The sequence below is a fragment of the Molothrus aeneus genome, chromosome 2 (assembly GCF_037042795.1).
Source record: "Molothrus aeneus isolate 106 chromosome 2, BPBGC_Maene_1.0, whole genome shotgun sequence".
Taxonomy (NCBI): Eukaryota; Metazoa; Chordata; class Aves; order Passeriformes; family Icteridae; genus Molothrus; species Molothrus aeneus.
In genome coordinates this window covers 22,099,642-22,124,063 of record NC_089647.1, presented here as the reverse complement: position 1 = coordinate 22,124,063, position 24,422 = coordinate 22,099,642, and the positions used below count along the sequence as shown (strand labels likewise).

The window sequence follows — 24,422 nt, the reverse complement described above, 5'->3', positions numbered from 1 at the left end:
CAAGTGATCAAAAACTCTCATGCTGCAAAGGTGCTGGGAAGAGGAAGTTTGTGGTTCTGCAGCCCAAAATTACTGACACCTTTGTACCTAGACTGTGTTTATGTGTAGGAGGTTCACGGGGGGGTTAGGAAAGCTGTCATTCTCCTAGCTAGAGAAGGACTGTGAGAGATCAAAGGACCCAGAGAGGCTGCTGGTTCCAAAGAAAAAAGAGGCTTGCAGGTTTAGTTGTGATGAACAGTGACTCTGTCTGAGTTGACACAAAGGCACTTGATGCATTTGATGCATACAGCATTGGTTCACTCCAACTCTGAGGGAGGAGGGTGGCCTTCCACAGGAGAACTCCATCCAGATTTAAAAGGCTGAACCTCCATACTAAGAAACAGTCCAGTACCACAGACAAAAACCCTTGAGGCTTTTTTTCATCAGGAGATAAATGACCTCTTCTAGAGTCCTGACATAAGTGCTCCAAGTATTTATAACCTGGAAGAGATATTAATAAAGAGGCAGAGTTGCTTTAACTTTCCCTTCTCTGCTCCCCTCCTGTATTCTCACCCTCAATTTGCTACTGTGCAACAGTCCTCGGGCAGTTAAATCAGCAGCCTACATGATGCAGTATTTAAAGCCCAAGGAGCTATAAACATGGCAGTAAATACATGCCTACAGAGGTTTTCTGCCCTCCATACCCTCCAAACTTGCAATTTTCTCACATGGGAGACTGGCTCAAAACAGACAGGAGGAACCAGTGCTATGACCAGCCAGTGGTCCCCAGCACAGCCACAAGCTACCTGGGGCTTGCTGCTGCAGTCCCAGCAGTGCAGGGCTCTTTTGGTCACAGGACAAGGTGTTTCCCAAGCATCACAAGGCAAAAGTGCTCCCTGTCCTGCAATGGGAACAGCTGAAGCAGAGTTCAGCACCATCCCAAATCTGACCAGGTGCTTCTGGCAGGGCAGGAGGTGGCACAGCAGTCCTAACCCCTGTAAGGAAACTGCTGATCTCATTTTTTCAACCACAATGGCACTGGTGTTGGACTCTCACTCATAAACAAGTGCAGACTGCTCATCCACTCCTTAGGGTTTCCAACAAGAGAACAAGCACCTCAGACCATTTAGTCACAACAGTAGACTTTGGTTTGAGATCATTCACATCACCTGGGCCACATAGCACGACACCATCCCACTTTTGGTCCATGCCTTTGCTGTTTCCCTTGATGGCAGAAGTGGGTGAACAAAGGGTTAAGCTGGTACAGCCTCAAAAATCACTCATTCCTTTCTGAAGCAAGAACATCTTTGGCAGGGTCCCCATCTGGGAAATGACATCCTGCCCCCCCCTCGCGTCCCCCTGAACTCAGAACAAAGCACTGCACTGCCCAACATGCTCCTCCACTGTTTTTATCTTGGTCCAAATGCTTCTTGCGTTTCAACTTCTGCCAAAAAGAAATGCATAAAAAAATATAAAAAAGGCATGTGTGGGGCAGGGGAGAGGAAACAGAGAGAGTAGAGTGAAGTCATTAAAACCAAATCTTGATTACCTACCAGTGGTGGAAAAAGGAAACAGGGGAGAGAAGATTTTTCTGTTGTGATATGCTTTTTGAAGCTGAAATCAGGAGGCACAGAGGAGACATGACTTCTCCACACAATCCTCCACCTGGGACCAAAATTAACATGCTTTGCCTTTCCAGTCTACCATGTGCCACACCATCATCATCATCGGAGGAGGAGGAAGCATCTGCTTCCTCACGACAATTTCTGCCAATCACCACACACATTTTTTACTACTCTCACAGCTGTAGCTCTCACAGAGTTCCTGCAACCAGCACTGAGCCCTGCTGGCATAGGACTGGAGGACACAGCACAGCTGGCCTGCCATTTCCACCTTGATATCAAATACAAAGGTTTGGCCATTGCAAAGCCATAGGAAATCCTAGGGGAAATGAGCCTGGAGAAGATGGCTTGTGCATGCTTTGTGGAGTGGCTGGATGGGCCAAATGAAGAGTCCCAGACTGGCTCTGTCTCCCAAAAAGACAGACAGAAAAAATAATTAAAAAAAAAAGACAGACAGAAAAAATAATTTTAAAAAACTGCATTGGCTAAAGAAGCATTTAAAAGCAAAACAAAAAACCCAGTCTGGTTTGTAGTCTGTAACAGCTGAACCCAGGGACATGCAGAGCATGTTTTTTGTTCCTTCAGTACAAAAGCCCTTGGTTTCCCTTCCTCCTCATTCCAGCATTTCCCCATTGGGGGTGTCAGAGACAGTTCAAGGCCTCCCAGTACTTCAGACAAAACTGGGTTTTGCTGCCCTTAGAACAAGTGACTGGGATCTAAGAGAACTGGGGAGATTTGGGGAGCTGAAGAGCTGCAAAGGCTAAACCTGCTGCCCCTGGAGGATGGCCAAATGGTCAACATCCCCATGACCTGCCACAGGCCAGTGCTTCCCTCCAGGGTTTGGCTTCCCAAGGTGTGACTTTGGCTTGCAGGCTGCATGGCCAGGCCACTTGGATTCCCCAGGGCTTGCTTGTGCTACAGCTGGTGCTCTGCAGCATGTCAAAGAGAGGGAGAGATTAACTCCTTTTTTAAGTATCTCATTACTATTATATTTTTAAACACAGCTGGTTGAAAATTTTTCAGCAGAGCCATAAATAAATAAATACTTTGAGGAAATTTCCTGTGATCTGAAAATTTTACTGACTGGTCTGGCCTTTATCAGATTATGTTCCCTCTCCAGTATGCATTAGCTCCACTTGCTTCTGCTTTCTCTCCTGTAAGGACCAAATCCATTGAAATATCTATAAAATATCAAGATTTCAATGCCTGTACTGTTTGATATTTTAACAACCACCCTCCTGACCAGCACAGCAGTCACATATTCATTGTGATCCCACCTGATGATTTTTAATTTTCCCTGCAATCAGAGGTGTCACCTGCCAAGACCCTAAGATCCAGATATTAAAAATTTATTAACCTGTCTGCAAAACACTTCTTTTCCTGCTCTTAGGAGAGAGATGACAGAACACAATTGGTTGGGAATCTAATGTCTCTGACAGGCTTTCCTCCTTCACAGATCATCCTGCTACAATGCCTCCATCATAGCTAGCTTGGTTTAGAAAGCAGTTTCTACAGCTGAGGACAACAGTCAAAATCACCATCTGTCATGACACCCTACATAAAATAAATAAGAAAGACAACACCACCCACTACCTCCTATTAGCAGACTGTTAAGGAAAGCAAACAATCACCCACTTCTGAAGAAGCCCAAGACAGGAGGAGCATTTCTCTTCTAGTCGGTCCCTGCCTGCCGGTGGCAGACAAAGCCTGTTTAGTAGTGTCTGTATGAGAAGCTGCTATTATATAAATAGCAAATAAAGTTCAGCTGAGAAGAGGTGCCCCAAGCGTGAGGTTCTGCACATGGAGCAGAGGAAATGCTTGCTCCAGAAAGGCTGCCTTTCTACAGTACTTCTCATTTTAACAGGATGGTTCCCATTTAAACCCTCTTCAATCCTGAAAGAGATGGCTTGGAGCCCCCAGCCTCCTTACCCAAATGCTAACCCACTCCTTGTAGCCCAAAAAAGGAAATAAATTCATGAACAAATAATTTCCAGTACTTTTTTTCCAGGCTATTGTTATGTGACTGCATTTGGAAGTAAGAAAGAAAAAAAACAAATACATGACTGTGGTCAGAGTCTGGCCTAGAACAGGGGAAGGAAAAAAAGAAACCTCAAACCCCAAACCCAATCCTTGTTTTTTATGTTTAGTCATTTTTGGAGAAAACTATAAGCAGTAAAAAGACCAGGAATAAACACTGACACCAGCTCCTGGGCTTTGGGGTTGACAACAGGAGATTCTAATCTATTCTTCCATCTATCAACGCAATCTGCTCAGCCTAAAACATTTTTAAAACCTAAGTCTAATATGCTAATAATCTAATTGAAGAAGTCTAACTTGTCTTCTGCTGCAAAGGACTAAGAAGCTTTTGTGTTGTGAATTGCTTTATCATTTTGGAATGCCTTTTCAATGCAGAAATCACCTTTGCTTGAGAGGTTTTAGCAAATGTTTCACAGGAAAGATCAGATGGCGTTCGCCTAAGACTCACCTAAGCAGCGTTCTGGGAGGACACAGCAAGCCCCTGACATTTGATTGCCTACAGGAAATATAAATCTAGAATTCTTTGGATTTTCCAAAAATCCTTATATTACCATCCAGTAAAGGAACATAAGGAGTATTAGATTCCTTTATTGTACAGAGACTCCTTTAAGAACTCAGGTGCTCAGCAAAAGCCATCCTCTGCCTCAAGGACAATTATCTCTAATTGCTTACAGGGACTGTCAACGCCTTTTTTGAGAAGGGAAATCTGTGACTGTCCCACAGCACTGAACACCCCCAGAAAAACCTTTCACTGTTCAATGCAAAGCCATATGTAGATCAGCTCAGGCAGTACCTACCCTCCAAACTGCATTAAATACTGTCACTTGCTACAGACCACAGTGCAGCATTAGAAGTGGAAAGGAATAAGGTCTTTCCTCTCCCTCTAGCAACTGTGAAAACTCACCTATCTAAGGGAAATACAATCTCAGAATTACCATTACGGAAATCATTCACCATTTCTTAACTTGGAAAATATAATAAACTCTTCCAGGAAGAAGAGCACTCAGTTTTGTGAAAATGCTGCTCCATAATTTTAGAATCCAGTTGTGCAGCTGGCACACTCTGCCCTGGGATGGGTAAAACAAGCTGTTCTCATATAGTCACATCCACAACGTGCTGCAGGATTTAATAGTTCCTCACGAGATAAGCTATATAAACATAAAATGTTAAATGGGACAGAAAGCAGCTTCAAGAATTCTCTCTGCAAGCACAACAGGGAAACAATTATAATTTCCCTCTGCATTTATTGCCAGCTGAAGTTTTTCTGTTTCTTTGCTTTACTTTGCTGATAACAAACATCTGTTGGGAGCATCCTGCCCTGTGCAAGAGACGAACACACCTATTGCAGCCTTTCGGGCTCTGTACTCAAGCAAAGCCTCTGGAGATCCTCCTCTGTAACAGCCACAGAAAAACCTCTGCTGGTTTTACCTATTGACTACAAAATTCTTCCATGGAAAATTAGTCTTTTTTTTTTTTTGCAGCATACAAGTAGTTCAAGTAGTTAAGGAGACCCTCAGAAAAAACATGATGAGCTCTAGGAGAGATGGTCTCTTGAGGTCCCCCATATATGTCTAAGGATCTTATTTTAGGGTCTTCCTTCCCAGCTCTTGCCTGCTACCAGCTTTTACTTACATATTTCTTCATCAGAAAGCTCTAGAAGAGCAAATCACCAGGCTGCAAGATAAAGCTGACCATCTGTGGCTCATTAACAGCTTTTGATCCTTTTTGGCCTGGTTCCTACATGCCCCTTGCAGATGCCGGCAGCTCAGCACACGCCATGTCCGCTGCTTCCCTGGCTGCCTGTAAGGAGACAGGTCAGCATAAAAACCTCCAAGCCCGCAAAATGCTGTGAGATCAGAAATGCTGGTGGGGACTTCAAAATGCTGCCTTTGAACCCTTGAGCCCCATTCCACCAGCTGAAGGGAAAAAGGGAAGGAGAGACATGGATCTCACTTTGAGGATGGCGTTTCTCCAGAATAACCTGTGGGGAGGCAGCAGCCCTGCCTGTGTCTGCAGGCAGCCACCGTGCCCAGGCAAGGGCTCCCGGACCCGCTCCGACACGCAGTGCGCTGTGCTTGCCTTGGCTCGGCGAGGGCTGGGAGCATCTCTGCAGCAGTGGGCTGGTGCCTGGGGAGGCACCCCTAGTTGTTCCTTATCAGCCTTCCCCAAAACAAGTAAGGGCAGAGGCACACAGGATATGGCCCAACAAGCCTTTCTCAGTCCCAACAACTGCTGCTGGCAGCACTGGGACTTCAGGCAGAGAAGGGGAAATTAACGACAGAAAACAGGGAGAAAAGGGGGTGCAAGGACCTGGCAGAGGCACCTACATCCTTTGGGAGGCAGCATGCACGCAGGGAACAGGGCCACGCTAGAATCCTCAGCTGCAATCCTGTTCTCCCTTATCATTGCAAGGTCTGAGGCAAAACTGAAAGGGGGCTGTGTGCTGGGAGAGAGTAAGAGATTATACACAGTAAGCGTGAGGAGGGATGGGTGGCACAAACCCATTTTAATGCCTTTTCCATCCCATGCCCTGTCTAATTCAGCTGGACAGCAGTGAAGGCAGCAGCTATGTTAGGGCCTCTTTGCAGTCTTTCATGCACAGGGAGTGACCCGGGATCAACAAAGAAGAAAAAACTACAACTGTGCAGCCGTCTGACATCTCCCACCACTCTTCCTCTCCCAAGGCACTGACTGCAAGGGCACAAACACCGCATCTGAGATCTCCTCTGTAATTCAATTATTTAGCTTGCAGAGAGCAGATCAAAACACTTGCCAAATGGAGGAGTCCTGCTACAGATAGGCTCCTCTTCCTGGAGAGTAGAACAAAGAGTCATCCCTTCACTTAGACACAAAGAGCCCTTGGCAACAGTGCCATTAAAAACAGTATGTTTCAAAGCATTCCTCTGAGCAAAAAGCCTCTGACTGCAGTTCAGGCTGTTAATCAGACAGTAGAAGGGCATGGCCATGAGCAGTCCCCCAAGACCGTTTGCCTGGAGCTTTTTGCAAATGGATACCAGAAGAGGATGCATCTGAATCCCCATCCGCTCCCCCAAACAGTGCTCTAAGTCAGACAAGAAAGGAGGGGGGAAAGAACCTGCTCAGGTTTCACTGAAGCAATCCTATCTTCTTTGAGAGAGAGAGTTCCCAGTTAATGCATCAAGCCAAGTTTTGCTCATGTCCTGCCACTGGGGTCCACACAGTTGCTCCCTACTGGACTGCCTGCGCCTGTAGGGGTCAGATTAACACTCCCTGTATGTCCCCAGACATGGGCTCAGTGTGCTCAGGAAGAGCAGCTCTTTGCAACCCTGCTGTCCCTCCCTGCTGCTCCTGCACCTCCTTACAGTGTAAGGTACCTCTTTGCTGACCTGAGTATCTCCTCTTGCACCTGGGCACAATACAAGCCATGGACTTGGCCTTAGCAGCATCTGTTAGAGCTTATTCTTGGCTTGTGCACTGCAAGGCAATGCCTCCAGAGCAGGAGAAGCACAGTCCCAGACCCCCTGTGGAAAGAAGGCACAGAGTATTTATGTAATGGTACGGTTTAACTTGAGATTGCATGCTGCAAGCAAAACAGCGTTATTACACTGGCACTCTCCTCTTCCAGCTGCCTTTCAAAGCACGATGCCACAACTGAAAACTGGCTGACAGGAAAGAATTAAAGACATAACTGGCTCCTTTCCTTTCCCTTCAGCCACAAGCTCTTGCTCTCCACCTGCAGCTCCCCAGCTCTGCAAGATGTACTGCCTGCCCCAATGTAAGGCATGCACAGCAGCAGGATGGTACCAACACCACCTGCAGTGCCAAGTGCCCCTTTGGGAAATCACTCACTGGAGCACATGTAGCCACTGATGTGAGCTGAAAGCTAAGGAAGATGAGACTCTGCTATGACAACTCAGCTTCAAGGCAGACAACTTTCAGTCAGGGTTTACTGACACTGGACTTTGACCTCTTCTGAGCAGGACACAGTAGAAGATGGAACATGAGACTGACGATCAGGCATGGTGGGGTCTGTACTTAGCTGCAGTCCTCATCTGCCGAGTCACTCCAAGGTACATGTGTCATTTTCATGCTCTATTTTTATCTCCTCTTTCACATTTGCCTCACTGTTTTGAATGGGAATGTAGGAACAGTCTCCCACTACAAGTTAACACGGTATCTGTCATAGCTGTGTCTCAACCTTGGTTAAAACTTGTAGACACAACTGTAATACAAACAGTAATTTAGGTTTTGGAATATGGTAATGGGGGAAGATGGCATAGCAGGCCTTTCTCAGGCTTTAATCCAGAGAGTCAAGAAACCTGTACTTCAGTGCTAAAACTATGCTAAAACTGGGTTATACTCACATTTTTGTGGCTGATGAAATTTGCACTTGTTTGCTTGGTCACTAGTTTGGGAAATTTTTTTAAAGGTAGTTTTTTCAAGTGGCTCAGAGGTTAGGGATGTCCAAAGTTATCCCCAGGAGAATATAGGGTCAGGCATCAATGATAAACACAGCCTGCCACTCGCTCTTGATGTTGGTGTCTTTGTGCTCCTATTCCCTTCTCCCCAAACCTGCAGCCCAGGCAATTGTGAGAAAAACAGGACAACTGTATATTTAGCAACTATGTTCCTGCCTAAATTGCTACATAATGTAAGTAGCAGACCCTTCCTTCCAGAAAAGACCATAGGCTTCATGATGTCATCAGCAGGATCCCACAGCCTGTATTGCACATTTCCCCACCAGGCAAGCACAGCCAGCTCTAGTGGGAGCTGGAGTAGACTGGTTCCTGTCCTGTGAGACACAGGGCTGGCTTGTCTTGCTGTAGCCATGTAAACCAGATCATTCTTCCCTCAGGCTTCCTGAAACTGGCTCCCTACCTCCCTACCAAGAGGTGACTAGGATCAGCAAACACACCCAGGCTCCAGCAGCTCCAGCTCTGTACCTTGGTACTGACCTCCCTTTCTCAGCATCCATCATCAAACTAATGGGCTGCATGCTCATCTCTCATAGCTGATCATGATCCCAAGACCTTCCTACTCTCTGCTGCCTGGGCAGACACCTCTGACAGGATCTGGAGCTGGGGTGACAACAGCTGAACTACTCTTGCAACATTTAAGCACCTCAGGCACCCAGAGCAGCAAGGTCCTCAAAGGCAACCAATCCTTGTGTGGCCCTGGACTCTTTCTCTATGGCATTACAAAGGTGTTCAGGCACAAGCTGGCACAGAACCAGGAGCTCAGCTCCTCATCTGCTGGAAAGTAGACATCTTTTCCCTTCAGGCCAGTCCCAGACACCCCAAGGGTAAAGTCGGAGTGACAAAATGTGATGATGGACACATCTAAAGCAGCTGGCGTACCTCTCTGAGGAGCTCTTCATGCACCAGCTTCTCCCAGGCTTCTCTGGGAGAACAGCTTCTCTCTTGTCTCACCCTACAAACCTCCAGCTGCAGAAATTCCTGACAGCTACAAGCCTGATACCCTGCTTGGCCAGCTGAGGGGTATGGAAGTCCCCAGAGGGACTCAAGAGCTAGTAGATATCAAGTCCTTCTCCTGCAAGGGTCCCACAGCTCTGCTGTGGTCTGGCTAGCCATGCCCAGAAGAAGTTAGTAATGAGGTATTCCTCACTGGATTCAAACCCCATTGTAACTGGTGAACTGGGGCCATCTTGTTCTCTTTCTGCCCAGATAACTCTGGCTTAGAAGCTGCACTTCAACTGCTTGCAAACCAGGTTATGTGCCTGAATAGCCACTAATGAAACAGGGTGCCTTCCATGCAGGAGTAGGTGGTCAGGGCTAATCTGGGCAGCTGTTACACTGGTGACAGTGGGACCATCCCATAAACCTACCAAGCGTGACCCTGTACTGAAAAGTGAAGAGGGGGAGCTGGTCTCAATGCACAAGTCCCATTGACTCCTCACTGTATCATCAAAGTTGGCCCAGGTGTTTTTGAAATATCCCACCCAGCATGTTTCTGAAAACATATCTTGACACTGAAACTCAAACCCAACCCTTCAATCTGACAGTGCTTGGGTTTGTTAAACAAGCAGCTTTCTTCTGGAAAAATAAAAAACAAAAATCATATGCCCATCACCATTCAGGGTTCCCAAAGAAATCTCTCACTGACAGCAGCAGGCTCTAAAGAAGCTGGACCAGACAGTCCTTTTTACCACCCATGGTCAACAAATAGCAGGAATCTTCCTGCTCCAGCAGGGACTGCCATCCAGAGAAGTGCTGGAGCAATGAAAATGCTCTCCACATCAGCTACACCTCAGGGAGCAACTTGGGACAGAAGGCACCAGATTAAATTTCTTCAACATCCAGAACACTATTGGCTTCCAAATAATTGTCTATTTGTGTGCGTGCATGCCCAAGAATCCTCACTCCATGGTCTGTCTTTGTGCCAGCATACTCCCAGCACTGCGACTCTCTAGGGACAAGGCCCATACTTGTATTCAATCTTGGCTTTGGCTCCCAAACACTAAGGTTTCAGATTATGTTTTAAAAAACATTTTCTCTGGCAACTGGGCTGTTAATGGATGTGATGTTTTTGCTCTCGCCTCCTCCCCACCTTTAAAAGCTTGGCACTAAAGGGCTTCTTTGAAGATAAGGCCAAATTTTCAATTTAAGGGGAGGAACTTCATAAAGTAGACTTGAAGGGATGGAGAGGAGAAGGGGAAAAAATAAGAAAAACAACCAACCCTGGAGCCACTTAGTGTGTTGAGATGTACGCTGTACAGCACATAGGATTACAATGGCCTCTCTGTACCACCACTGGCTGGAGCCAGAAGTTCACTGCAGCTGCACTGCTGCTACCTACTCCAGGCTCCCCGAGGGTCATGCTCAGAGAGGGCCTTTGCTGTAGCTGCACACCAGCCTGCCCTCCAAACCAAAAGCATCCTACACTCCCTACAGAGTCTCCATCCATCCAGCAAGCAGAGGCACACGTCCCCAGAGGCAACCATAAGAGCCGCCCACTGGGTTGTCAGTGCCACAGGAGGCTCTCTGCTGACACCAACTGTGGTCCTCATCCAAGAGGTTTTTGAGGGCCAGCAAATCTATGGTCTCTCTTGATCTCCAGCAGACCTATCCTCAGCACCACAAGGAGGCAGGGAAGTGCCATTTAGTTTTGCAGGTGGAGAGCTGAGGCAAAGAGCAACTTGCCCCAACTTGGGGGGGGATCTGTGGTGTAGAGGAGAATCAAACGCAGCTGCCCTCACATCCCAGGCTTGCACCCTAAAACACTGCCATCACTAAGCAAGGTGGCTGCTCTCCCTAAAATTACCAGGATAAATTACAGTGACATTACCAGAAGAAGCTGAATTTTGCAAATAAATGCTGTATTCCAGGCCAATGTATCCATATTTGAGGTGTATTTCTCAAAGACTACCTCACTACGTTTGTATTACCACAGGCTTTCTAAACCACACTAAACTCAACACATTAATTCACTGGGGTCTGTCTAACCTGTCCTTCTGTCAACTAAAAGGAAAATAAAAAGTAACCTCATTCTGGTATTTGAAAACTGACAGTTCTGACAGGAATCTTTACATCCTTTTCCCTTACACTCATGATTTAAAGAACAGCAGAAGGACATATATCTGAAGGCAAACTGATGCACAGTCTTCAGATATACAAGCTTGTTCAGACTCGCTGACATTACAACCAGTGAACACATCCCTGCACTTGGCAGGGCCCTGGGTCTATGGCTGTGCATGAAAGTACAACCTGCTAGCTAATCTCTCTGCCAGAGTGGACGTGAGAGAGCTGAAATGGTATTGCTGCTGCAAGCCTCGGGGTGAAAAGATTTACTGCCTTTGCCAGGCACAGAAGTTAATGAAAAATGATCGCTTTCCAAAACACCATCTGGCTTTCACACACACATCTAGAGACACCACAGCCCAAAACCTCCGCAAACTTGACAATGGTGGGTTTCCATAGGGGCAGCATGTTGCAATGTGCTGTGGACTTTGCCCAGCAAGCCTCCAACACTCTGCAAAGGCACAAGGCACAGTCACCATCCTCACATCTAATGGCTGCTCAGGGAAGATGACTGGACACAGGGCAGCAGCCTCTCAAGAGCAGCAGAGCAAAAAGCAAGGAAAAAGTCTGGCTCTCACCTCTGTGCTGGCACACTGCCCACAAGGAGGGCAAAGAAGCTCGAGCACGTCCCACACGCTCCCTGATGCACATTTCTCTCCATCAATGCCACTAGAGCCAAAACAAATTGGCACTGCCTCTTACTCAAAAGCTCTTACAACACACAATGGCAGCGCTCAGAGCCCCTCACAGCACCCAGTCTAGATGCTCCGCTACCAACCCCATCAGGCTCCCATCCCAGAGCTGAGCCTCCCATCCCATTTGTCCTTTTGCAGGGAAGAGAGGCCATTTTAACAAAAGGAGCATGTAACATCCTCGGGGTAGGGATCTATTGCTCCCTGTTTAAGCAAGGAGCAACAGCTTCAGAAAGTTCTGCACCGCCTGCAGCAGCTCTGGGACTGTGTAAGCACCAAGTGGTTTCTTTTCCCTGCAATAAATATCCTTCTGAGCTTTTCAGCCAACTTGCTTCCACTGCATCCATACTCCTTTTGTCTTAGCTTCCCATGGACACTCAGACAGCAGTGTTGCTGGAGCACACGCTCCTGTGGAGAGATTTTAGAAGACTTACACACAAATATGCATACAAAGCAAATTTTGAAAGCTTCCTTTTCTGCAAGCATTCCTTCCAGAGAACTGGCTTCAAGCACTGTGTTCAGCCAGTGAAGCAGCAGATATGATGTCGTATGATTTGGAGCCAAGGGGAACTAAATCCAGCATCAGGGAACAGAAAAAGAAGCATGCAATACCTTGCATTGAACAATTTCCCAAAGTACATTTAGAAACCTGAAGAATGATATTCACCCCCATTCCACCTAAGGACCTGCAATTCATTTAGTCATTATTCACCTTAAATTGTTCTTGTGGCCTAGGAACTGGAATACATAACAACTTCTTAAACTGAGACTGACCACAGGAGCACCAGAACATAGAGCAGCAGGTTTTTTCCCTCAGGATGTTTTCAGTGTAACCAGAAACAGGAAGTCTCCGAAGATTTTGCAAGAGAACTTTTTCCTTGTGGGATATCCCATCCTAGCTGCAGAATTCACACTGCAGATTTTTAGCCCGGGAGGTAACGGTTTAAACCAAGAGACCTGCAAGCCTTGGTCTATAACATGCCAGTATTAATATATCAAAGTCACCTCTGCACATTAAAGAAGTCCAAGGGAAATGTGCCTCATGTCTCTGAGGCACTCGGCATCAGATATTAAAATGAACAACCCACCATTATTTACTGCCAAAGGAACTTTTGTTAACCTCGAGTTACCTCAGCCTACTGCTGCTGCAACACCTTGCAGGCTGAGTGACTAAACTGAGCCCAGCTAGCTAAGCTCAAGTCTCTGAAAACCCACCTGCCGGCCAGCCTGGGCTAAAACAACCAGCATGGTCCCCAGCATACTTCCCCTGTTATTGCTCCCCTGCTCCATGAGGCAGACAAGGTGGGGTGCTGGGAGACAGCCTGCCTTTGCCTGGGAAAAGAGTGATTTTGGAGGCACAGAGGTGCCTCTCCAGCCGTGTGCCAGTCCTGAGGAGGCCCAGCACAACAGAGAGGGTTCTCCCATACACCTGAGTTCTGTCGTGAGAGACATTAGAATAGGTACAGGTCAGCTGGCAAGAGCCAACATAGAGAGTAATATCTGCCCCACCTCCCAGTGCTCAACCCATCAGCACAGGGCCCAGTTCCATTTTCTGCATGGGAACAGTAAGGCACAGGGCTGTGGAGAAAATTCAAGCTCATAATAGGGCATGTTGTGCATGGGCTGAAGACCCAGCCCAAACACCTCCACTTCCCAACACAAGCTTCCAACTGAAGTGCCTTTCCTGTCCTGTCACCCATGTTCCCTCCCACAACCTGGGTAGAAGAAGCAATATTTGGTTTTATCCTATGCTTGTTATCAGATTGCAAGGTTTCTGTGCTCCTAAGGGCATGTGGTTCAGGAATAGGCCAGGAAACACTGGCAGGTAGATCTGGCGGTGTTTCAGTCAAGTGTTTCACTAACAATCACAAGAAACTACAAAAAATCAGGTCTGCCCTAAATGAGTAACTTTTCTTAACTCAGGAAAGGGACTTTCTCCACTGCAGCACTGGGGAGTATGGGGACAAAGCAGGCTGCTTGCTTCTTAGCCCCACCTGTGAGGCTTCTTGCTTGGCAGGAGGCTCCAGCTGGCTCCAAAGAAGCAATTCTGCTGGCCCTCGTGAGCCAGGAGGAGCTGTACCAGCATCATGAAGGTACTGCAGGGCTTGGTTCTGAAGATTTGGAGGTATCTGTCTGCTGTTAGTTTTGAGGACATAGCAGAATTGCATGCAGTGAAGTGGACTGAGCAATGATTCACCTGTCCTTCAATGGAGCAAACCTCCAAGCCAGGAGTCTCACACTCTGAGGGCTGGAAAGACCTCTGCAAACACCAGACACTGGGTTTCACTTTGCAATCTCAAAGAACCTCTCGCTCTGTGCTTCTGTATCATGTCAGTAGAAGGCACAGAAAGCTGCTTTCTTCAGACTTCAGGGTTACATAGAACTCATACAACTTACGTGTTAGTTTGGAGCACACACATGCAGAATCATGCAGCTCCAATGCTTCTTCGTTGTGCCAAGCAGAGAAGAAATGTGTAGATTCTTGTACTGGAATATCTCTCAAATAAAGGTCCTGTGGGTGTGTGTGTATGAGTGGGAGAAAAGTGACCTTGCCTTTCCCAGATGCACAGAACCTCTGTGCACCGCTCAGCTGAACCTGCCTCACATTCCCCAGCAGGAAGCAGGGAGGACTGCACTGTATCTGACTTCAACCCTCACAGCAAACACCTATTGAGACCTCTTCTGCTTGCTATATGCAGGATGAGTCCCTGTATCTGAAGGGGAGAATTAAGGAAAGGACCTGGAACAAAACTCCATTTATTTCTTGTAAGAGAATATCATGCACCCAGCAGGAAGCTCGCAGCTCTTCCTAATTGTCCTACTTACTTCAGAAGATCCCCACATGACTCCTAGCAGCATGGGAATTTATTTCACCTTCATTTCTTTAGGTCACTTAAATAAACAGAACAAATCTTCACTGCAAACCCATGATGTTTTTCTGCTGAAATCCTTCCCCACAACATGAACCTCAATATTCAATCCATTAATTCAAAGTGTTTGCCATATAAGTACATAGGCATAAATATGGAGGAACCCTCCTCTTAATTGCAGGCACACTAAGTCAGTTAGTTTCAAAAGAAAACTAAGATAAAATTCTACTTACAAAACGCCCACATTCTTCTAATGTTTTCCATGGTAGTTTTTTGGCCCATGGGAAAAGAAATTTTAACAGCAGATTGCAAATGGACCTATCGAAAAGACACTATGGTAGCAATTGAAATTGTAGAAATGTAGAGATGTAGAAATTAAGAGAATTGGGCATCAAGAAAAACATTTAAGACATGCTGGGAATTACATGTGATCTCTGAGTGTGTGTATGGATTCCTGCTATCCCACTCACATAATGCTGCAGAGAGGTCAAGAGAGTTTCTTTAAAACAAGCAAGGACAAAAAAGACCATCTTTAATAGATGTGAACTGCCTTTCACACAATGCCAGTGAAATAACACTTAGGGTACCAGAATCAGTTGGGGAAATGCCCAAACACAGATTTGTATTAAGTACCTTCTGCCAGTTGGGGGTATTGGTTAAAGTCTATTGTTTTCCAAAGTATCTTCAGAGCACTTGAAAAAGTCTTGTTTGGACACAGCTACAAATTCAGCATCCCACTTTCTCCCCAACACATTTTCTATTTACAGGCACCATCCAGACGATCTGCCAAGGTTGCAGTCCAAGCAAGGAGGCATGTATGCACAAAACCCACAACATCCCACTGCTGGGCAGAAAATTACTTCCCCTGACCCAATCACTCCTCATCCTTGCACCAGCGTTAAAAACTCTATGGTCACGGAAGAGGACAAAAATTCTAACAGACAGGCTACCCACTCCCACTTTTCTCTGCTGCAGCAGCAGCTCCTTCACAGAGCACAAACCGAAATGCCTTCGCATCTGCCAGAGACAGTTCTTGCCTGTAAACTCCCAGCAGCTTTTGACAAGAGTTGGAGCAATGGAGGATGGATCTGCGGCTTACTTTGCGCAGCTTCTCCTTCTCCCTCACTGCTCACCGCGCCTCCTCGCCCAGCCGGCAGCGAGGACGGGGCAAGGTCGTGGACCAGGCTGCTGGGGAAGTTCCAAGGAGCCCGGGAGCGTGTGCGTGCCCTGGGCCCTCCATTAGTTCTGGCCGAGCCGCCGACGAGGAAGAGCTGGAGGGAAACATCCGAACCCCCCACATCTCACCTGCCTGCGCCAAAACAAGCGCCGTCCCGGTGGGGACCAGCGGGTCTCCACTACTCCCTTGTTACGTATCCTACATCCCTGGTCGGACCCCCTTCCTTACATCTCCACACCAACTTCCCAAACTCTGCGGCTGCCTGAAGATGGATGGGGTGAAAGCCCTGCGCCCCATCGCCCGCCACCACCGTGCGTCCTCCCAAGCCCCTCTCCAGGGCCACCAGGCCCGGGCCCCCTTCTCTTTCACTCACCGCGGTCTCCAGTGGAGCAGGCGGGGGGAAACACAAAGATGCCCCAAACGAAGGGAAGCAACAAAGAGGCTTAACTCCAGAAGCTGGGAACTTCCAGGCCGGATCTGCGGGGAATTCACTAGACACACACACGCACGCACACACACACACAGAAAGGAAAAAAAAAAAAAAAGAGCGAGAGAGAAAAAGAGGGGGAAAGCCTGTTTTGGGGGGAAGGGGAAAGTGAGGGAGCCCTTGGTTTGAGGGTGCTGGTTGTGCTTTTTCTGCGGGTTGGCGCTGGGGATGGGGGGCCGCGCTGAGCTCAGGCGCGGCGGGAGGAGGAGGAGGAGGAGAAGGAGGAGAAGGAGGAGGAGGAGGAGGAGGAGGAGGAGGAGGAGGAGGAGGAGGGAAGAGGCGCCGGGATGCGGGAAGCCAGACCCTCCATACGGGAGACGGCTTTTGGATGACTGAACTCCCAAACAATTCCCTGCTCTGGCTACTCCTGCCCCAAGAGCCTCCCTCCTTCCCCTCCCCCTGAGGAGGAGGGAAGAAGAGGAGGAGCCAGAGAAGGGGAAAAACTCCAAGTAAGACCCCTTCCCCAAAGCTAGGCAGCGGCCGGGCCCCGTCCACCGCGCACCATCCCCTTCCCCCCAGCACCGGGAACCGGGAGCCGCGGGCCCCCAAGGCCGCTCCCCGCCGCCCCACGCTCCCGGGCCGGCGGAAGCGGCAAAGTTGGGACGAAAAGTTTGTTGTGGGCGGGGGAGCCGGCCCCGCCGGGCCGGGGCGCGGGGCGAGGGCTGCGGGGCCCGGGCGCGGGGCTCCCGGGCTGGCAGCGCACGCTGCAGCGGCACCGGCGGCTCACGGAGCCCTCCGGCCGCCCCTCCTGGGCGCCCCATCCTCGGCGGTCATCGGTTGTAATAATTACCAAAAGGATGAAAAGGTCTTTTCTTCCAGCCATCCCTTCCTAGCAGGTGCTTGTTCTCACGGAAAGTGTCTCGGATACAAATTTTCAGGAAAAGCAGTGCCACCACTCCCTGAGATTAAACCCCATCACTTCCTCCTCACTGCATCTCCCTGCACCAAAGAGTGAATTTATGCCCCAAAACTTAAATTCACCCAGAGGTGCAGGGAAATCTTTTGTTTTTCAAGGCCCTTCAGTAAAGATTATCTTGAAACAAATCTGTCACTGAAAGGTCAGGATAGGTTTCTCATGTTTTTGCCATGTACAGAAGAGCACAGATGACAAACATGATCTGTAGTTTCTAAATGTGAAGTCCTTCAGTCTTCAAAGAAGAAGGTGAAAGAGTTGAAGTTTTTAATCATGTCATCATTGAGTTTCAGAGATATTCTTGCTTAGTGGCACTTTAGAAGAGTTCTGATCTCCCAGCTTACTCATTTCTCATAAGAATGATGCAAAGGATTTAATGTTTTTTTTCTATTTATATTTGGGGTTCTTACTTCCTTGGTTTATTGCACAGGTACTGAAAAGATTAAAACTGATTTTTCTGAAGGATTTTTTGTGTTCCAAGGGAGTGTGTGAAGGTGGCTTCTTCAAGTTTCATTTCAATGGGTAAGCTTATGAGGTTGAACACAAAGACTTCAGTTGAACACAAACTTCCTTCCTCTGAAATGGTAACTTTGCTCTCTAATTATCTTTTAAAGTATTGTTTCCAAGGTTCCAAGTTTTTTCTTATATTGCTCAGTAACACACTCCTCAGGTGCTAAATCCATATGTAGACACCTCACTAAGTGGCCTAATTTTTACAAGTGCTAAGACCTCTAGCACCTGTCTTGTCTGAAAAATGCTGGTTTCCTAATTTAAAGCAGTCATAAACGCTCCTAAATTAAAGCAGGAATTGAATTAGCCCTGAGTAGTTTTAGGCTTACAGAGGTAGGAAGAAAAAGGCGAGGGAGCAGAATTGGAGCTACCTTGTGCAAAGAAGTGCCCCAGGGTTTGTTAAACAGTATGAAAGGAAAGATTGCAGCCCTGCAGGATTACACTCCCGTTTATCCCTAGGGCTGAGGGAATAGATGGATGCAGCAGTGCCCTTCATATACTGTTTTTCTCATCTGCCTCCCAAAAGAAATGCCTTGGGACACAGCAGGGTGCTGGTTTGTGCAGCCACATCCCCTTGGCATCCCTGGACAAGCCAGTGGCAGTCCTGCTCTCAGGAAGCTCTGTTGTTGCTCTGATGGGGTTGCCTGCTCTAGGCATTTGTTTCAAACCCACTGCCAGCACCGACTTCTGGATGCCCCTGGCCTCTCTGAAGCTTGCAGTAGTGTGAAGACCAAAACCCCCTCATTAACCCCAGTTCCTTAGGCATAAGGAAACTTTTACTCTGGGCATTGACCAAACATAGCCCATGGCTGGGGGGTAGAGGTGTCCCATTTCCTTCTGGAGATGTCAGAGTGTCCCTGATCCTTGGCTACGAATTTGCCCATATTGGCCCTGTCCCTCTCTGATCCCAAACAAAATTCCCACTGCTGCTGCTGTTGGATGCAAAGGCTTCTCCTTGGGGCCGCTGAAACTCCAGCTGTTTGATATTGTGAGGAGCAAGGCAGGGGGCACACAGGGACTCTGCATGAAAGGGCGAGCTCAAAGGAAGCCGGACCCTGGCATGTCAGCACGATACTCAGTGGGTAACAGGCTCAGTTAAATTTGCTCATTCAGCCAGCTAAGAGGGAGAGTTTTCTCATCTGTCCTGCTATGTTTAATTCATCCGCACATGCCTCCCAATTACAGCAGGAGTAATAAACAGAAAGGGATGTTGGGGGTGGGGGGAAGCCAGCCAGTCCCTAGCCACCAACCCTAAGCACCCTGAAAAAAATCTCAGCTGCACACTGCTGGGGTTTGCTGCCCTGGGAGCTGCTCTTCAGAAGCTCTGACTCTGAGTCCTTTGGAATTTTAGCCTAGATTTATACCTGAATTTTGTTGTTTTGTCTATTTTTCTCCAGAAATGTACATTGCAGGAGGTGTGTTGCAGAGTGCTGCTTTAGGTGTACCATGTCTACCGCCTGAGTTAGGCAAAACTGCCAGTAAAAATCACCATGGTATGCCTGCCTCCACGGAGGTTCCCAGGCTCACCACCAGGTTCCTCTAGCTCTGCATTTTTGCAAAAATGAAAACTTGATGGGGAGAATTGCGCTGTGAGGCAAAGGCAAGATGAATAAAATGCTCCATCATAGAGTGAGTTCAAAGCTGTCTGGCCATGTTGTGATAAATTCAAGATAAGTTTGTGGAAGGATGGATGAGGAATTGATGACTAGCTCAGTTCCAGGAGTGGCCATGGTCCAAAGTGACCAGAAAGTCATCTTGTGTAATGTGTAGAGGAGAGGGGAAAGACTCACATTATGAAGGGTTGTGAATGGGAAGCCCCCTGTTCAAAGGAGTTTCAGCATGAGTTTTACTTTGTTTACCCTCTTGTAAAGCTATTTGTTACTTTGATAATCCATAGGAAGTGGGATCATTTCTCTACAGCATGTCAAATTAAATAAACAAATAAAATCTTGTTTGGCTGGTGAGAAGCTTAGAAAGTGTATTTGTATAGGGATTCAGGAACTAAGCATCTTTCAGGAGCAGAAGATTAAGAAAGAAATCAGAGAAACAAAGGGGGAAGTGATTCAGTCATCAGAACTTAGAGAGACAAATTAAAGAGGGGGTTGGGATGAAAGGACAAGAGATATGCCTGCCTATATTAGGAAATCTCTGCTGGCGTAAACTAAACCAACTTGATGTCAGTTTAGTTTTACCACTAGGGTCCAAGTCAGGGACATAGACTTGGTTGTGACAAGCTCATCCTGATGTCAGACAGAAATATCATATGTTCACTGGTGTTTCTTTTATTTCAGAATATATACGTTACCCCTCATGCATGAACACAAGCACACACAAGGGATAACATATGTATTTTGAAATAAAAAAATTGCAGTGAACCAGTGCTAGCTTCTCCCTCTGAGAGAGGGGTTGGCAGCAAGATAGTTTCATTAGTACTGTTCCTGTTTCAAACATAATAAAAACAATACAAAAGAAACACAGCCCCACAAAGGTATCACTCTCTTTTCTTGCAGCGATACATATATTGGTATAAAGTATATTATATATTGGTATAAAATATGTTATATATGGGTACAGCTGTGCCTATTCTATGCTACATACCCACAGGGGATGTTGTAAAGAACTACTATTCTATTTGTAGTCAGGTCATTAATAGGAAATACTTGGAGAGTTAGTGGGCTCCCAAGTCTATGAGAAGATTTGGTTCAGGTCCATTTGTTTCCTTGTCTTAAAATGTTCAGGGATCAGCAGTCAGAGAGATCCTCTTGTGTCTGGCAAATGTTTTACAACTGAATATTTTGAGTGGAGGACAGGGTCTTTAAGAAAATGTTTTGTTAATGAGAAATTATCAAAGGCAATTGGTAAAACTATTTGCTTGAGTAAGGAGATGAGACAAATGCCCTAAATAAATAGCCTTTCCCCCCACCCCTCTAGAATCCTGCTTTCCTTCCTGAGAACTTGGCAACGACTCTTCTACAGTTTAAAACTTCTCTTGCAGTGAAAGCCAATATAACCATATTTGTGATCATGACCACACACCTCACTGCCAGTGCTGGATATGGGGAGTCCTGAGAGTGAACACAAGAGAACCATGAACCTGCTGTGTGCAGAAAAATGTAGGACATGCCCTCCTGCCTTTTGGTTCATTGCCAAAATCCATCTCAGAATAATGATAAGAAATGCTCCCCTGATGGATAGGATGTTAAACCAAGACCATGTATGTCATGTTTTGCAGTGACAATGTTGCTCTGTGCTGTTAAATAGGTGTCGTATTTTATCCAGAGACACTGATATTTCAGTGGCAGGCAAGCTTATTCTCATCCTTGAGCGGGAAATTATTTGGAAACTTTCGGATGCATGTACAGTGGATAGACAGGATGTGGTGCTATAAAGTAGTTCACCTTTCCAAGTGGAGATGGGAACTTGGGCAGTAGGTGCTGAAAATAGAACTTTCATGGGTGAAAAGCATTAGATAGAATGAATCATTTCAAGTGAGTGTTATGAATCTCAAATTAGAGGAAAGATATATATAATGTTTTAGCATATGCATTCAAATTATATGTATGTAATAAAACTGCAGCATTACCAGCTCTTTAAGAATCAGTTTGGTTTTTTGTTTTTTTTAGTGTGTGTGCAACGCATTTAGCTGGAAATCATGGCAGAGTGCGAGATGTTTTAGTGGAGTTGGCTTAGGTGGCTTTGACTGATCCTTTCCCCCAGTATCCATTTTTAGCTTTGTAGAGGTTTGTTGAAAAAAGCAGGTTTTTTTCTTCTCACGTGAGATTCGTTTTCTCTGTGGAGACTTTGCAGGGAAACCTGGTAGTACAGTATTTGATGGGAATCTTATTCTCATCAGTACAGACTCCACTGGTTTAGGTTTTCACACTTTTTATGATTCCCTAATCTGTAATAGGTTGTTGCAATTTTAGAGACAACAGCAGTGAAGATGGGGAGGCATCTTAAAGGTGTTCCAGGTTAATGCTGAAGACTGAAAAGATCCCTTTAGGTTGAGTGTAGTCCCTGGATAATTATATCTGCAGGAAATAGCTACCTGTCATGTCTGTCAACAAGGGAGCTTACCTTTTAAGGCACACAGATCTCCCTTTACATCACATTCTCTCTTTGTTGTAGTCCATTTATTCACCTATTGTTCACCTATAATCTCTCTTCCCTTACCACTTTCCCACACACCTGTTGCCTTTCCATCTTTCTTTTTCATTGCTTAAGGCTTGTGCTCAACCTGTGCTCTGCAACAGCCCTCAAACAAGTCCTTAACTTCAGAAAGTGAAAAGGCTGGGGTTCCTCAGTCTCCCGGGCCCCCTCTAGCCCTGCATCTGCTCCTGTGTCCCCCAACATCTCCCCCCCCCCCACCCCCATCAGTTGCCCACATCCTGAGCATGAAAGCCAGCCGGATTAATCCGGCACAGAGCACATTGTGTGTGAGTCATGACAGGCTCACTAAGGCGTGCAGTGCTGATAAAAGGCAGCTCTGATGGGCTCTGTCAGGGATCCCGGAGAAACAGCGTGGAAAAAATCTGCTAACCCACATCCCAGCCTGGCAGCCAGGGCCTGGAGACAGCCAGGCACCGAAGGGAGCGCGGGGAAGCCCCCACAGCACTGGCAGGTCCCACTGTGGGCGCAGCCTGTGGGGAAGCCCCTGGTCCCAGGCGTGAGCTGGTGCTTTCTGGAGTCATCCAAGGGCTCGTGAAATCAGAGGAGGGCTGATGCAAGCCTCTAGGTTGTGAGGATGCATCCTGGGATAACCTCTCTCTCCCCAGCTGACCATCTGACCAAAGGACAGTCCTGACTCCCAATGTCAGAGGTGTCACTCTCCTTAAACCTACCTTCCCCTGCTCTGCCCCAGTGGCTAGCCCTGCTAGGGGAGCCTGAAGGAGACTGCTCTTGTCTGACTTGGAGAACATGTCTCTCAAAACAGTGTTATTTTACCAACCTGCACTTTCCCGTTATTTGTTCCTTATTTTTCATATGACCCTTTATGACCCATCTTCCTCAGTACCTTCAACTCTCTGGTGTTAAGCCTTGTAGACACTCACAGATGTTTGAGTGATTATGAGTCCCTCTCCTTTTGGTCAGCCAGGCTACACATCACCTATCTGCAGTATCCTCTTCATACTCTCCTCTCTGCTTGTATATGGTGTCCACTGAATACCATCACCCTACTGCAATCTGGAGACTCAGGCAAAGGCAAAAAGAGAAAGAGCTGGTCTTACAGCTCTGTGCCTCTGGGCATATATGCCCTGCTTTGTCTTTTCATTAGGCTGTGCACAAATACACTTTGACTGCATTTTTAAGATCAGGATAGCAGAGCACCTATCAATCATTTCTTTGAAACTTTAGGAGTTTCTTCAAAACTTTAGGAGTTTTCTTTGAAACTTTAGGATTCCCTTAGAATCATGGCTGATACCAAGGCCATGGTGCTCAGGAATTTACAGCCTCTGAGAACAAGGGTTAGGTGAACTTTAAAAAGTTATATAACTTAGTGTTTCTGGTCCTTTTTTAATCCAAAGAACAAACTAACCTTTCAGGGAGGAAAAAAGAAATCCACACATTCTTTTGTGGCGTGATACAATGCAGCAGCCAGTGGTTATAGGCAAATAAAAATCAGGCAAAGCTTTGAAATTCTTCATTTTTCATTTCTACCAGCTGCTTTTATTTGTCACCATTTCATTTGACTGCATGTGTTAGATATTGCATGAGGCATGACTGTATGGGTGGGAATTTGGAGAAGGATGCTGTAATCCACTTGCAGACTGCCTTCTGAAGTCTTGCAAGACACCAGTGCTCAAAATACTCCCATTCTAGTCTGCCTGCTGTGTGCCAGACCATGCTGAACCCAAAACCCATTTAATCCCTCTTTCTGACTGATGTAAGCCATACCTAGAAGCATCTTGTGGAAGGCAGAACAATTGGCTTAGGGAATGGATGTCAGCTGTAATCTTTTCTCTACAATTTAAATTTTACTGTTGTATACTTCTTTCCATTACTTCTGATTCTAATATTTTTGGACCACCCCTGCTTAGCATTTGCAGGTCTTTAATCCTCTCTGTTGTCAGACAGATAAACTGGGTCTGGGCCCAATTCTCCCTCAGCTAGCTGGGTGTAAATGTCTCTGAATTCACACCAGCTAGATGCAGTGTAACATGAGAAGTGTGTGAGGCCCTTTATTCTGTCAGCCTCCCCTCATAAATCAGCTCTCACACCAGCACCTGAAGTCATTTTCTCAAGACCAAAGAAAGCATGCATGGAGAAGGTTTTCTCAAGAGCTTAGGGAGATCAAATGGTCTCAGAAGGTTTACTGTTCCCTGCAGTGCTGCAGGCAGCTTGGGCAGGGTTGCTGAGTGTGAGGACCACGCACAGCGTGGCTCAGCACTGGGAGGGCTCATGGAAGGGGGACATTAAGCCACCAGAGAAACCATAGTTGTGTCTACTTGTTGCAGTATGATCCCAGCCAAAGAGCCATGGATAACCCTGTTTCTGTTTCATCTCAGCAAAAGACCCATGGATAACCCTGTTTCTGTTTCATCTCAGCTGAATACAGAGCCAGTTCACCTGCCCAAGAGGTTTCAGTTTATACTAGCTTTTTGGTAGTGAAACTTTCCC

At 46.7% G+C, this 24,422-nt stretch overlaps 1 protein-coding gene across 1 annotated transcript in view; it reads right to left on the bottom strand.

Annotated features, from left to right (window-relative positions):
* Positions 1-16,355, bottom strand: part of BOC (BOC cell adhesion associated, oncogene regulated) — a 54,485-nt gene extending 38,130 nt beyond the window's left edge. The window contains exon 1 of the mRNA XM_066569091.1: positions 16,268-16,355. The gene's annotated coding sequence lies outside the window, so the exon portion shown is untranslated. The remainder of the gene's footprint in view (positions 1-16,267) is intronic.
* Between the last annotated feature and the right edge of the window lie 8,067 nt (positions 16,356-24,422).